Genomic DNA, 11262 nt, shown 5'->3' with positions numbered 1-11262 from the left:
CTTGTATACAGAATCTACATATATCATGGTGAGATTATACCATGTGAATTAATGAAAGCAATATGGAAGATTTGAGACTTATTCCTATTGCTAGCCTTTGAGTTTTGAAAAATGTTACTAAAAGTTACATCTCACTTGACCGAAAAAAGTGGGAAGTTTACGCTGATATGCGTTTTGAATCAAATGTGTTCAAGCTAATACCTATTGAAGTATGGAAATTTGTGATGTAGTTTTCTGAAAATGATTTTACAAGAACTCACCGATTAGTGATCGAAGAAGAGGAAGTCACGCAAAGTCCATTAACATAAAAACGCAATTTAAAATACATTGCTGCACAATTCGATCTTTTGAGGTTAACACCTGCTAAAATTATGAAGTTAGGACATGGAAGTCGAAAATCTATTCGCATGGACTCACCGAATTCTTATATACAATATGTCTAATGAAAGCGTGAATCTTGGAAATTATTTCACCAATTCGATTCTAATAAACTACATGAGCTTATAATATTTTTTATACGAAATATATTCAATAAAATGTATAGCCACCACCATTAGCTACTATGGTTTCACATCCAAGTCATACTTTAGTAAATTTCTGCGCGAGTTGTAGAGGTAATTGGATCCAAATCAGCAGAATTCACTTGATAACTGTTAATATGGCGGTATATTTATTTTCCTTTAAGTTTTTGCTTAACTCTTGTCCAATCATTTTCAATAGGGTTGACATCAGACGACTATGAAGGCCAATGTAACATATCAATCCTATGTTGCTGTTTCCACTTGCTATGCTAGGTGTTTGTGTGCTATCTACACATCTTCGGCTGCGATACTTGGGGTTTTTGTCCTCTTGCAAATTCCAAGGTTTTGCTAGCTTTTCCGAACATTTTTGCAGCAGATGGCAATGTCGTTTATTGGTGAATTTCATTCATCAAAACTGCATTCAATTTGGTGGTAAACACAAATAAACGGCCAAATCCCTTTTCGGAGAAGCAGCACCAAATATGAATCTTAGCTGGATGTTTAACAGTTCGTTGAAGTTGTCGATTAACAGCAGAACACCAGGACCGACATCTGCAACTATTCACTTAAAAGGAAGATTGACACGTGAATATTACTGTTACGCAATTCCATTCTGAATTTGCCTTGGCCCATGCAAATCCTTTTTCAATATGTGAAAATGAGAGCAGCGTGTTTCTCAATGTGCTCCGGAATTTAAGGTATTCTGGGCGTAAACATTCATGTCATCGTGTCTTTGGATATATTTACATCACATTCTTTAAAACAGCTTCAGTTTCACGCAACGATAAGCTCGAATCCGTCACAAACAAATCAATGATGGGTGAGGCACGGTGCACTAGACAAAGCTAGTTTACTGGGGCCGCAGCCATTTGTCGAGAAAAAACTGGAATGACTCGACCGGTAACGTAGAACCGGCTGTCATGGGAATGAGAAACAAATGATCTTCTGATCTTGCTTTGGAGAGGTATTTTTTGAGGAAAGTCGTCAACTGCAGAATACCGTTGCACTCATTTTTTTTATGAACATCTTCGACTTCTTCTTTTGCTGCAGATATCATACATACATACATATTATTGACTTTTTTGTTTTTGATAACTTTTTTACCAAATCATAAAAATCTTTATTTTGACATTTACTCCTCCTTTGCTTGTCTGTTTGTATACTGCAAGTTTAGAAGTGTCAAATATTATATGATTGGCATACGACCCCGTTTGCAAAAATTATAAATCTTCCGATAGGGTGATTAATTTTGCGCCACCTAGTTATGCCAAAATTTACAGCGCTACTACATATTCTACTACGCAATCTTACTGCCTTTGCGCTGAAGATAAGCCTAGATACAAGTATGGCATGCAATAATTGTTCACAGAGAAACGAAATGAAAAAACCGAACGGAAGTAAAGCTGCAAGAAAAACATCCGTATTATCTTTAATGGACAGAGCAACAGGATTTTTCGCCAGCTACTTTACGGGCCTTGAACAGAACTGCAGCGGACACGGGTAACGAGTTGACGGGAACTCGTTGCCAAAATTAAAACACATTTAATAGCGTGAAATTGCACAAAATGCTGTGAGGACGGATTTCTAGCCGTCGGTTATTTTTACGGCGGGACTACATATATTTAGATTAATTTCTATTTTCTCGGCCGCGTTGAAGACTCAGTGGGCCTTTCTGATCACTTGATGACAATTTGTTTGTTTACAAGCAACAATAGCGATTTGCACAAGGCATCCCACAAAATATTTTAAAATCAAAATTTATTATAATATATTTTAACCACAAAATGCCAACTCAAAGCCGTCCCCGTCGTAATTATGTTTAACCAGCTGAATTATCCGACGGAAATAGATCAGCTGTTCACCACACGTAAACCCTAGATGATCAATTGTTTTGCTCTCTCTCAACTGCCACACAATGTCACTTTGCTTTATCCACTTCCCCAACTACTTCAATTTGAATAGGTTGTTATAAATATTTTAATAACTTTCTACACTTCTTTCTTTTCGTATCTTTAATTGTGTATGTATATGGCGCCAAAATTCTTTCTTGGCCACCACGAGTGAATATCGTTCATATGTACGCACCTTTGTACTTATATATAAATACCCAGCAAAACTTGGAGTCATCGCGACTTTTAGATTACTACCCATTGATCCCATACTTAATTCTAAAAATTGTATATGCGTTGGACAAAAGAAGCAATGGGAGAGTTCTGCTAGAATGCCAGAAAAATTATACCTCGAACTTCCTACACTAGTGAGACAAGACTACTTCAAGTAATAAGATACTATAGAGCAACGAGATACTACAGAATTAAAAGTCCCTTTGTGATATAATAAATTTATTTTTTCAACTTCGAAAGTTATGTTTTCAACTTCGGAAAACATGACTTTTGCCTTAAACAGAGGTGTTTTATATAATTTTTCATATTCCAAAAAAGAATTATAATACTTCCAACCAACATCAAAAGTCCATGTATGTATATGTATACATTGTATTATATTAAATAAAAATGACTGAGAAATGTGCTGTAATACCAAACGGGACTAGTTGAATAACGAGTTTTTTCTTTGGGGTAATTCTTGCTTGGGCACATCCTAGTTCATTTTCGGGAAAAACCTTAACGAGTACAAAATTATATCACAAGTTGTATTGGTAGTGAGAATTCTCACTTAGATTTCTAGTGGGGCTTGGTACAAAATGTTCAAATATGTATGCACAAAAGTAAGTAGTTTGAGCAAAAGAAGCAAAGAGATAAGAAAATCCAAAAAATGTAAACATATGGCCGGCAAAATCATAACAATCAAAAACAACAATTGCCACTAGAAAGAGAGTGAAACCAACTCTTGGCCGATCGAATAAAAAGTAAAAGAAAGCAAGAATAAATAAAGAAACGAAAGTGAAATGAATAATGTGCTACGGAAGGGCATGAGTGTGTGTGTATGAGTAGTATTAAATTTCTAACTTGGCAAAGTGCCCAACAAGCTTTGTACCGAGCCACTTCGCTGTCACATTCCCGATGCACAAACAAAGCAGTGCTACAGGCGCAAGAGAGCCTACCCAGCCAAATGCCTACATACATATGCACATATGTATATATGTATGTACAAATATAAGCATAAGCGCTTAGTCAAAACGGACCGCCTATATAAAAGCGACTTTCTCAAACCTTGGGAAAAAGAAAATGGCAAAGAATTGACAAAAAAACTAGCCCAAAAAGGAAGATCAATAAGTTTTTTAAGTGAGTGCATTTGGGGTTTCTTGGATTCTTTTCTTATTTTTATTTAGGGTTTTATTTGCAAGTATAGAATTTTACTCGAGAAAAGTAACAATAGGAAATGCTAAGGAAGGCCCAGCGCTTCAAAAAGTTAAAGGAGCAGCACTGATCGATAAAGGCTGAGTATCACGTGCATGTATCTACACATACATATGCACATAGAAATTCAAAGACAAAACGGAAGTAGAAAAAGAGTTAAGCATGGAATAGCCCTGATTTTCTGTTTACGAGCATTCCTTTTTTTATAGCGAATTTTGATGGGCACCCAATGATGTGTGTGCATACCTCACACGGTTTTATTAGAGCTTCGCAGATGCCCTACATGTCAAGAAATAGCTTTAAATATTTCTACATACGCTTTTTATGACCTACACATGTACTTACATATATGTATGTATATATTTGTATCTAAAATAATTTCATAAACATACCTCCACACATATATACGTACGTATGTAATTGTGCCACAAGACACACAAAAAGTAAAAGCAAAACACACAACGCCACTTTTATGGGTTTTGCATGCGTAACTGGACTCCGTCTGTGTAGCTCCTTGCTTGTCCCACCCTTTTGTGAACCCGTAGGTTCATTCATATTTTGCCACACATCGTACGCAATTCGTAGTCGGCGCCAATGCCATGTATGTATGTATAGTATGTTGTTTTTGTTGTTGTCTGTTTGCGGTAGGCGTTAGTCACCGAAATTTCACTTGACATAGGTCAGGTTTCGCCTTCAAAGCCACTGACACCGGCCACTATCACCACAGCCATTGCTAAGCTACTGCCTCCATCATCGTCATTTTGCTCATCAACTGACGTAGTTGTTGCTCGCCTTTGTTGCTATTGTCGTTGTTGTTACTTGGCATTTACTTCACAACGAAATTCATCTTCGTGTGCAAAAAGGCTCGCCCCAAAAGTTGCCTACGTTATCGTTGTAAGTGTGTGTACACGCCGACTTTTATTAGTATATATGTATGTATGTATATGTGCACATAATATTAGCAATTTCCCTGCAGGGAAAAATACTAGTTGCGAATTAGTCCTAGATCAATAGGCGATGTACTATGAAATGCCAATTGACCAGCCATGCATCAGCAAAATAACAGTTCAAATGCTAGCCGAAAAAAAATTTGAGTCAATATGTTTCTAAAAAAACTGTTTTAGATCAGTTCAAAAACGCCAGTTCCATTCCATTCCAACGTTTTAAAGTATTTTATTTCACATTAATATTAAATTAAACTTTTTTCAAGTACAGTGTAACGGGTTAACCAAACTAAAATTAGTTCTCACTTAAACTATAAGTAAATCCAAAAAACATTCTTAAGAAAAATTAATATTGTTGTTAAATTTAGAATTTATATTTTAAGTTTCCGATTGCTGCGAGACATTTTTTGTGACGGTCCTTTTTTAGAAAACACGGTTTTTATATCTTATCTTAATTGCCTTTCTGGTTCATCGGCTATGGTAGATTCTGAATCTATATGCATTCATGAAATATGCAAATATACATTTATTTATTTACATTTATTTTGATGTTACGTAAAAGTAAAGTAAAAGTAAAAGTAAAAAATTACCCAGAAAAACCGCACCGAAATTTGTATGTTCCTTGAGGCTCCTATTTCCATGGATTCCGCCTATATTGTATATAAATATATATAATAACCGAGTACACCCTTTTCTGAGAGACCTACCGTTTAAAGCTGACTCCGAACGGAAGATATTCGTTTGTGAAGAACTTTTTCATGGCAGATATACACTCGAAGGTCTATATTGTACTCCATTATTAAATATTCTAAAATTCTTATTGCATCTATCTATCCCGGAACCACGTTTTTATTTATCTCAATAGGATAGCTAGATTGAATCGACCCTTCCGTAGAATATTACCGAACATATTTTTGTGACAGCCGAAGGCCTCTGCTGCTAGCGCTGTGTTTGCTTCAGTTTACCTAATAATTTATTATTATTTTTCTGAAATAATGTTGTGCTCTACCAGCACCGATATTACCAAAGTATAACAATTATTTCTTTTAACGCTTAAACTAAGTTAGTGTAAGAATGCCATTCTATAAATCCATTCCTTTCTTTACCAACTTGCTGTGCGAAGCTATATACATATAAAGAGAAGAGATTTCAAGCAAATATGTATAAATTAAATGTTGCCTTTATTTGACCGACTGAGATTTAATGTTTTTCAAAGAAATTTCTTCGTCTTCAGCTGCCTATCCATTGATGGGTGCTGGTGCTCACATTTATTAATAAAAATTATTTCTTATTACACATTTATTTATATTACACTATTATATTTAAATTATGTTCCCAATAAAACTGGAATATGCTTCTCTGTCTTGGCCTGTGTGTATGAGTTCTCCAGTCGTACTCAAACCTGCCCATTCGCGGATGTTTCTCAACCAGGACATCTGGTTTCATCGTATGCCCTTTTTTCTTTCTACTTTTCCCTCGATTATTTGTTGGGGTAATTCATATTTTGCTCCACGTATGAGGTGTCCCAGGAAGGCTGTTTTGCGGCGTTTAAATAAAGAATAAATAAATTTAGTCATCAGTATCTGCTTATACGTAACCCTCTAATCACCGCAATGCATTGGTGCGTCCATAGAGGAGTCTGAGGAGTTTCTTATCTAAAAAAACAAAAACAATTAACTAATTTGCAGACAAATCGAGCATTTTGCTATTGGTATTATTTTAGTCAATGACGAACTAGTATGATTGCTTCTATTAAATACCAGCATCGGCACTAAATGTTTTCGTACTTGTTTGGCTTTTCCCTACAGGGTTGTTTCCCTATGTGTTTGTGTGCATGTTTACTCTTGTTTGAGCTACGTTGTGTTGTGGGTTAAGGTTGCGTTTTTGTGGTTTACCAAGTTGTTATCTCTTGCTGCCGGTGTCGCAGACGCTATGCCACGCATTGTTGCTTTTATTTCGGTTTCTGGGCTAAAAGCGCCTATAAACCAGTCAAGCAACAAGTATGCCAACCGTCAGAAATGCCTACTCGTCCCTTTTAGGTATTTGGTGAGTTGGCTATGTATGCGTGTGCGTGCAATGGCTGAGTGTGTGTATGTGTGCCCACTTATTTGAGTTCTTATTAGGCCACTCGTTGCCTCATTTTTGCTAAATGACTCTAGTTATTATTTTGTTGTTGCTATTGTTGGGTAATGTGCTTCCGTTTTGCAAATCCACTGTTATATAAAGTATTTCTGTATATAAAAAAATGCATGTAACGAAGAAAATTCAACACAACACAACAGCTAACCGCAAGCGTGGTCCCTACAACGATTGCCCAATAACAACCTGTTGCCTTTAATTTGATGGATTGGTCGATATGTTGCTTGTCTGGTTAGCTTTGATGGTGTTGTTGCTCTTAAAACATATTTGCTCGTTTTCTTGTTGCATGCTTCGTTGCTTCTTGCTGTTATTTGTGGACTTGTTAAGTGGGCAGGTGCTTTTCATAGCCGCCGCTACTGATTATGGCCTAATTACAGCTCTCTCTAAGTATTTGAATGAATATGAGTGTGCATGTGTATGTGAGTGCAAAATTATAAAAACCTCTTTCGATTTATTAAATAACCACTACATCATTTGTTATTGCTATTGTCACGCAAACAAAAAATTTACGACATTCTTCGGCTCAACTTAATGAGAGTTAATGATTTTATGAATTCAGTGGTTTCTTTATATTGCTTAAACAGATGTAATATTCAATTTGTTTGCAGTAAAAATAACCGTTATAAATAAATTAAAAAAAAATGTTTGACTCAATATTTGCTGTTAATTTCAAATAAACTTTGAATACTTACATATTTAAGAAACATAAAAATTTTGAATTGGGAGGCAACTAAATTTTATACTGCCATACGAGGGCGCTATGCCCCAAATGTTCCAAAAAATATATATATATATGGAAGAGATATTTTCTAGAATAAACGAACACATTCTATTTCTTAGGAATGACTGCATTCAATACCGAAAATATGAGCGAAAATCCAAACTGGCCCATTAAGAAGTTAAGATTGTATGTGGGACCCTGATAAAAGAATTGGTAAAATTAATATAGAGCAGCGGATTCGTTGGCAGGGTCATGTTGTCCTAATGGATACAAATGCTCCGGCTCTGAAAGTATTCGATGCGGTACCAGCTGGTGGTAGTGGAAGGCAGAGGAAGAGGAAGGCCTTCTCTGCGTTAAAAAGATCAGATGGAGAAGAACTTGGCTTCACGTAGTGTTTCCAATTGGCGCGCTTTATTAAACTCGGCCAAAATCACGTAAGCGATTATCGGGCCAATCAAGAAGAAGAGAAGTTTGTGTAGCCGGCATCCACTTGAAGGCGTTGAGACAATCTTCCACAAAAAGTGGAATATTTTACATCTTTTGATAAAACCATATTGCTGTGGACTGATAATATTGTAACAAACCGAGAAAGTTCGCGAATCGACTGGCAACAATACCGAGCGAATAAGATACCAAAAAAAAGCAATAGTTCGCCTTGGTGGGACAGAAATCGGCAGAAGATACGACTTGCCAAATCTAGGAATTTCGATAGTTATATATTTAAACGAAGCTGTGTTAATTTATAATTTTCAGTTAACCAACCAGTGGCCGAGCGCAAAGGAATTATTGTGAGGCATTTTATTTGGATTAAAAGTGGAAAATTCGTAATAATATTTTATGCGACAAGTGGACACTGCACCCGGTGATCGGTGGTTATCATATTAGGCACACAAAGTAACCCGTTAGAGTGAAATATTAGAAGTATCTCTAATTAGACATTAAGAAGCAAGGTTTTTACGAATTATACAGCATTTTCATTATCAACCATAGCTTTAGGCTCGACTGTACATCCGACAGCGGTGACGCACACGCAGACGCAACGCCCTCTAATAAAAGTTCATAAACGCACAATACGGAAGTCCCTTTCCCCTCTCAAAAGTATATGTAAGTAGCATTCCGAATGGTCTTATATCTATGTATGGTTGTTTGTGTGTATGATTGTAAGTGCCTCCCATGTCAGTTATAAATAACACAATTTTTCATATGGAAATTTTAGGTAGAAAAACTAACCTAGCTGCACATATTGAAGTGGTTATTACAAAACCATGTGGATATATGTGTGTGTACATGCATATGTATGGGTGTACTTAGATATGTTACCTTCGCTGCAGCCATCATTTGGTGTTGCACTGAAGGGCCATTGGTGGATTTGTTGGATGTGACTAAAAATAAAACAACTCAAAATCATATTAAAATTTAAGTTGCAAGAGTTCAAATTTCAAATCCCACAAATACATAAAACAGAGCAAATACCTAAACCTGTCCTAAAGGGTGTACCGTTATTCTTGCTTTGCTACATTAAGTGTGCTGGCTCTCACAGAATTTCAAAAACAAAAGTAAAACCATGCATAGCAACAACAATAGCAAGTCTTCCGCACACCGTTGGGGGGCTGTGACATTAAAATAATTGCTTCCGAAAGTCAGCAGCGCGCCGTGGCAAGGAAAATACAAAATAGTCGTATGCAGTTTTCTTTATTTTTGGACTGCTCTTTCACTTTTACTTTTATTTTTCAAATGGGTGCATTTGTATGCATGCATGTGTGTATGTGTTTATATGCATATATTCATTTGTGTTATTGAGAGTGATGCTTTTGGCAGCCGTTGGTATCCATGTCACAAATAAGAATTTTAGAATTTCTCTGTCAACAAAAACAACACTTACGTGCTTGCAACTTAATGGTTCTATGCCTTTTTTATTTCAAGTAAAAATCTGTTTTCGTTTTTTCTGACATGATTTTTCACTTTTGCTCCTCTTTAGCAGTAATCCAGCTCCCCGCACTTGCAACATATGCCACCAATACTCACAGCAATAACAACAAGGCAATAATAAATGGTGCATTAAGTGAATTATATTTTCATCCGGTGCGTCGTCGTCATCGTCGTCTGGATGCGCTGTGCTAACGGCATATGTGCGCACGCGTGCCATCCAATCTCCATCCCAGAGCCCTTTAGCTAGAGATGCCATAGCAACTGAGCCTCCCGTTGCCCTTTGCCGACGGCGGCTGTACGCACTACGCGTCGTTTTTAATTGATCCAACGCCTGAAAGCAGCCTGACAGCAGCGCCATTAACAAAGAAACAAATGCAATTACAATAACAAAAACAAAACTAACAGCTGCGCGCATGTGTGCTGCGATTGATTTTTCCTTCTTCTTGTTGCTGTGGGTGCTTTCCTCTTCCGATCACACGAAAAACGCAGCGCACGCATAAATACTTTTCGTGGGACGGTATTTTTTTTTTGGTGCGAATGCGAGTGCGAGTATTCAAGCTCAGTCTGTATATACTACGTCAATGCCAGTCCTCCCAATGCCATATCTCGCCTTCGGTTTCGCCACTGCTGCATTCAAAAAACAAAATTTTCACATTCAAAGTTGAGCCAACAGCGGCGTTGCATTCCCACCATTCCAGCCATCCAGCCACACAGCCATCTAGACCCATCATCATACTTATATGCCTATTTTTATGATGCTTGTTGCTCTACTGGCTGCTGCTGTTGCACATTCTTGCGGCACTCCTGCGAAGCCAAATGAGAAGTATGCATTTAACTGTCGGCTAATTATTTTTAAAGTAATCGCCACTTTTGACTTTGGGGTCCGTGCGCACACGCGGTTTGCGGATGGCTGATGCTGATGGCGGACGACGGATGACGGGTAAAGGTTAGCGGCTATTTTTACGCGCGACGCCTTGACAGCCGTGGCGGCGTAGTTTAACGGCAGATCGAGTCCATGTCTGACGTCCGCGATGCGCACATGTGGTATAAATATGACTAAACATTTTCTTACAATACATACACAGGAATACGCAAAGATACCAACATATACATATGTGCCAATGCGGATATTTATAAAAGTTTATAGAAACAAAGCATTGCAAGCATTTAAAAGAAAGATGAAAGATGAAATGGAACCAACATGGAATGTAATAAAACGGTACATTTTATGTACATATGAATCGAGGGAAATGAGAGAGTTGACGAGCTTGCTAAGGCAGGCACCCGCTTGTCAGGATGAGTACATTGAACATATATCCCTCACTCCCGGTTTTGAAGACGCAATTAGACGAGGCACTAACTCTGCAAGCACAGTCAATGTGGGATGGCTCTACCTCCCACAGGATTGCCAAATAATGCGACGAACTTGCAAAATGAACACAATCAACTTTATTTTATCGCTCTCAACGAAGGAATGTAAAATATTGGTTGGGGTACTGACGGAACATTGTTTCACGCCATACCACGCAGCTAAAATGGGATTGGTCCAGAACGACGCGTATAACCTATGCGTAGAAGAAAGGGATACGTTAGCATACCTCCTTTGTTCGCCTCCTTCAGTCGACGTTCGATGGTGTTGATACTTACATCTATTCCCTTTTTGTCAAGAATTGTGTGATGTCCTTATCCTG

This window comes from Anastrepha obliqua, chromosome 3, assembly GCF_027943255.1.
Source record: "Anastrepha obliqua isolate idAnaObli1 chromosome 3, idAnaObli1_1.0, whole genome shotgun sequence".
Taxonomy (NCBI): domain Eukaryota; kingdom Metazoa; phylum Arthropoda; class Insecta; order Diptera; family Tephritidae; genus Anastrepha; species Anastrepha obliqua.
Note: the sequence above shows the minus strand (reverse complement) of the source record.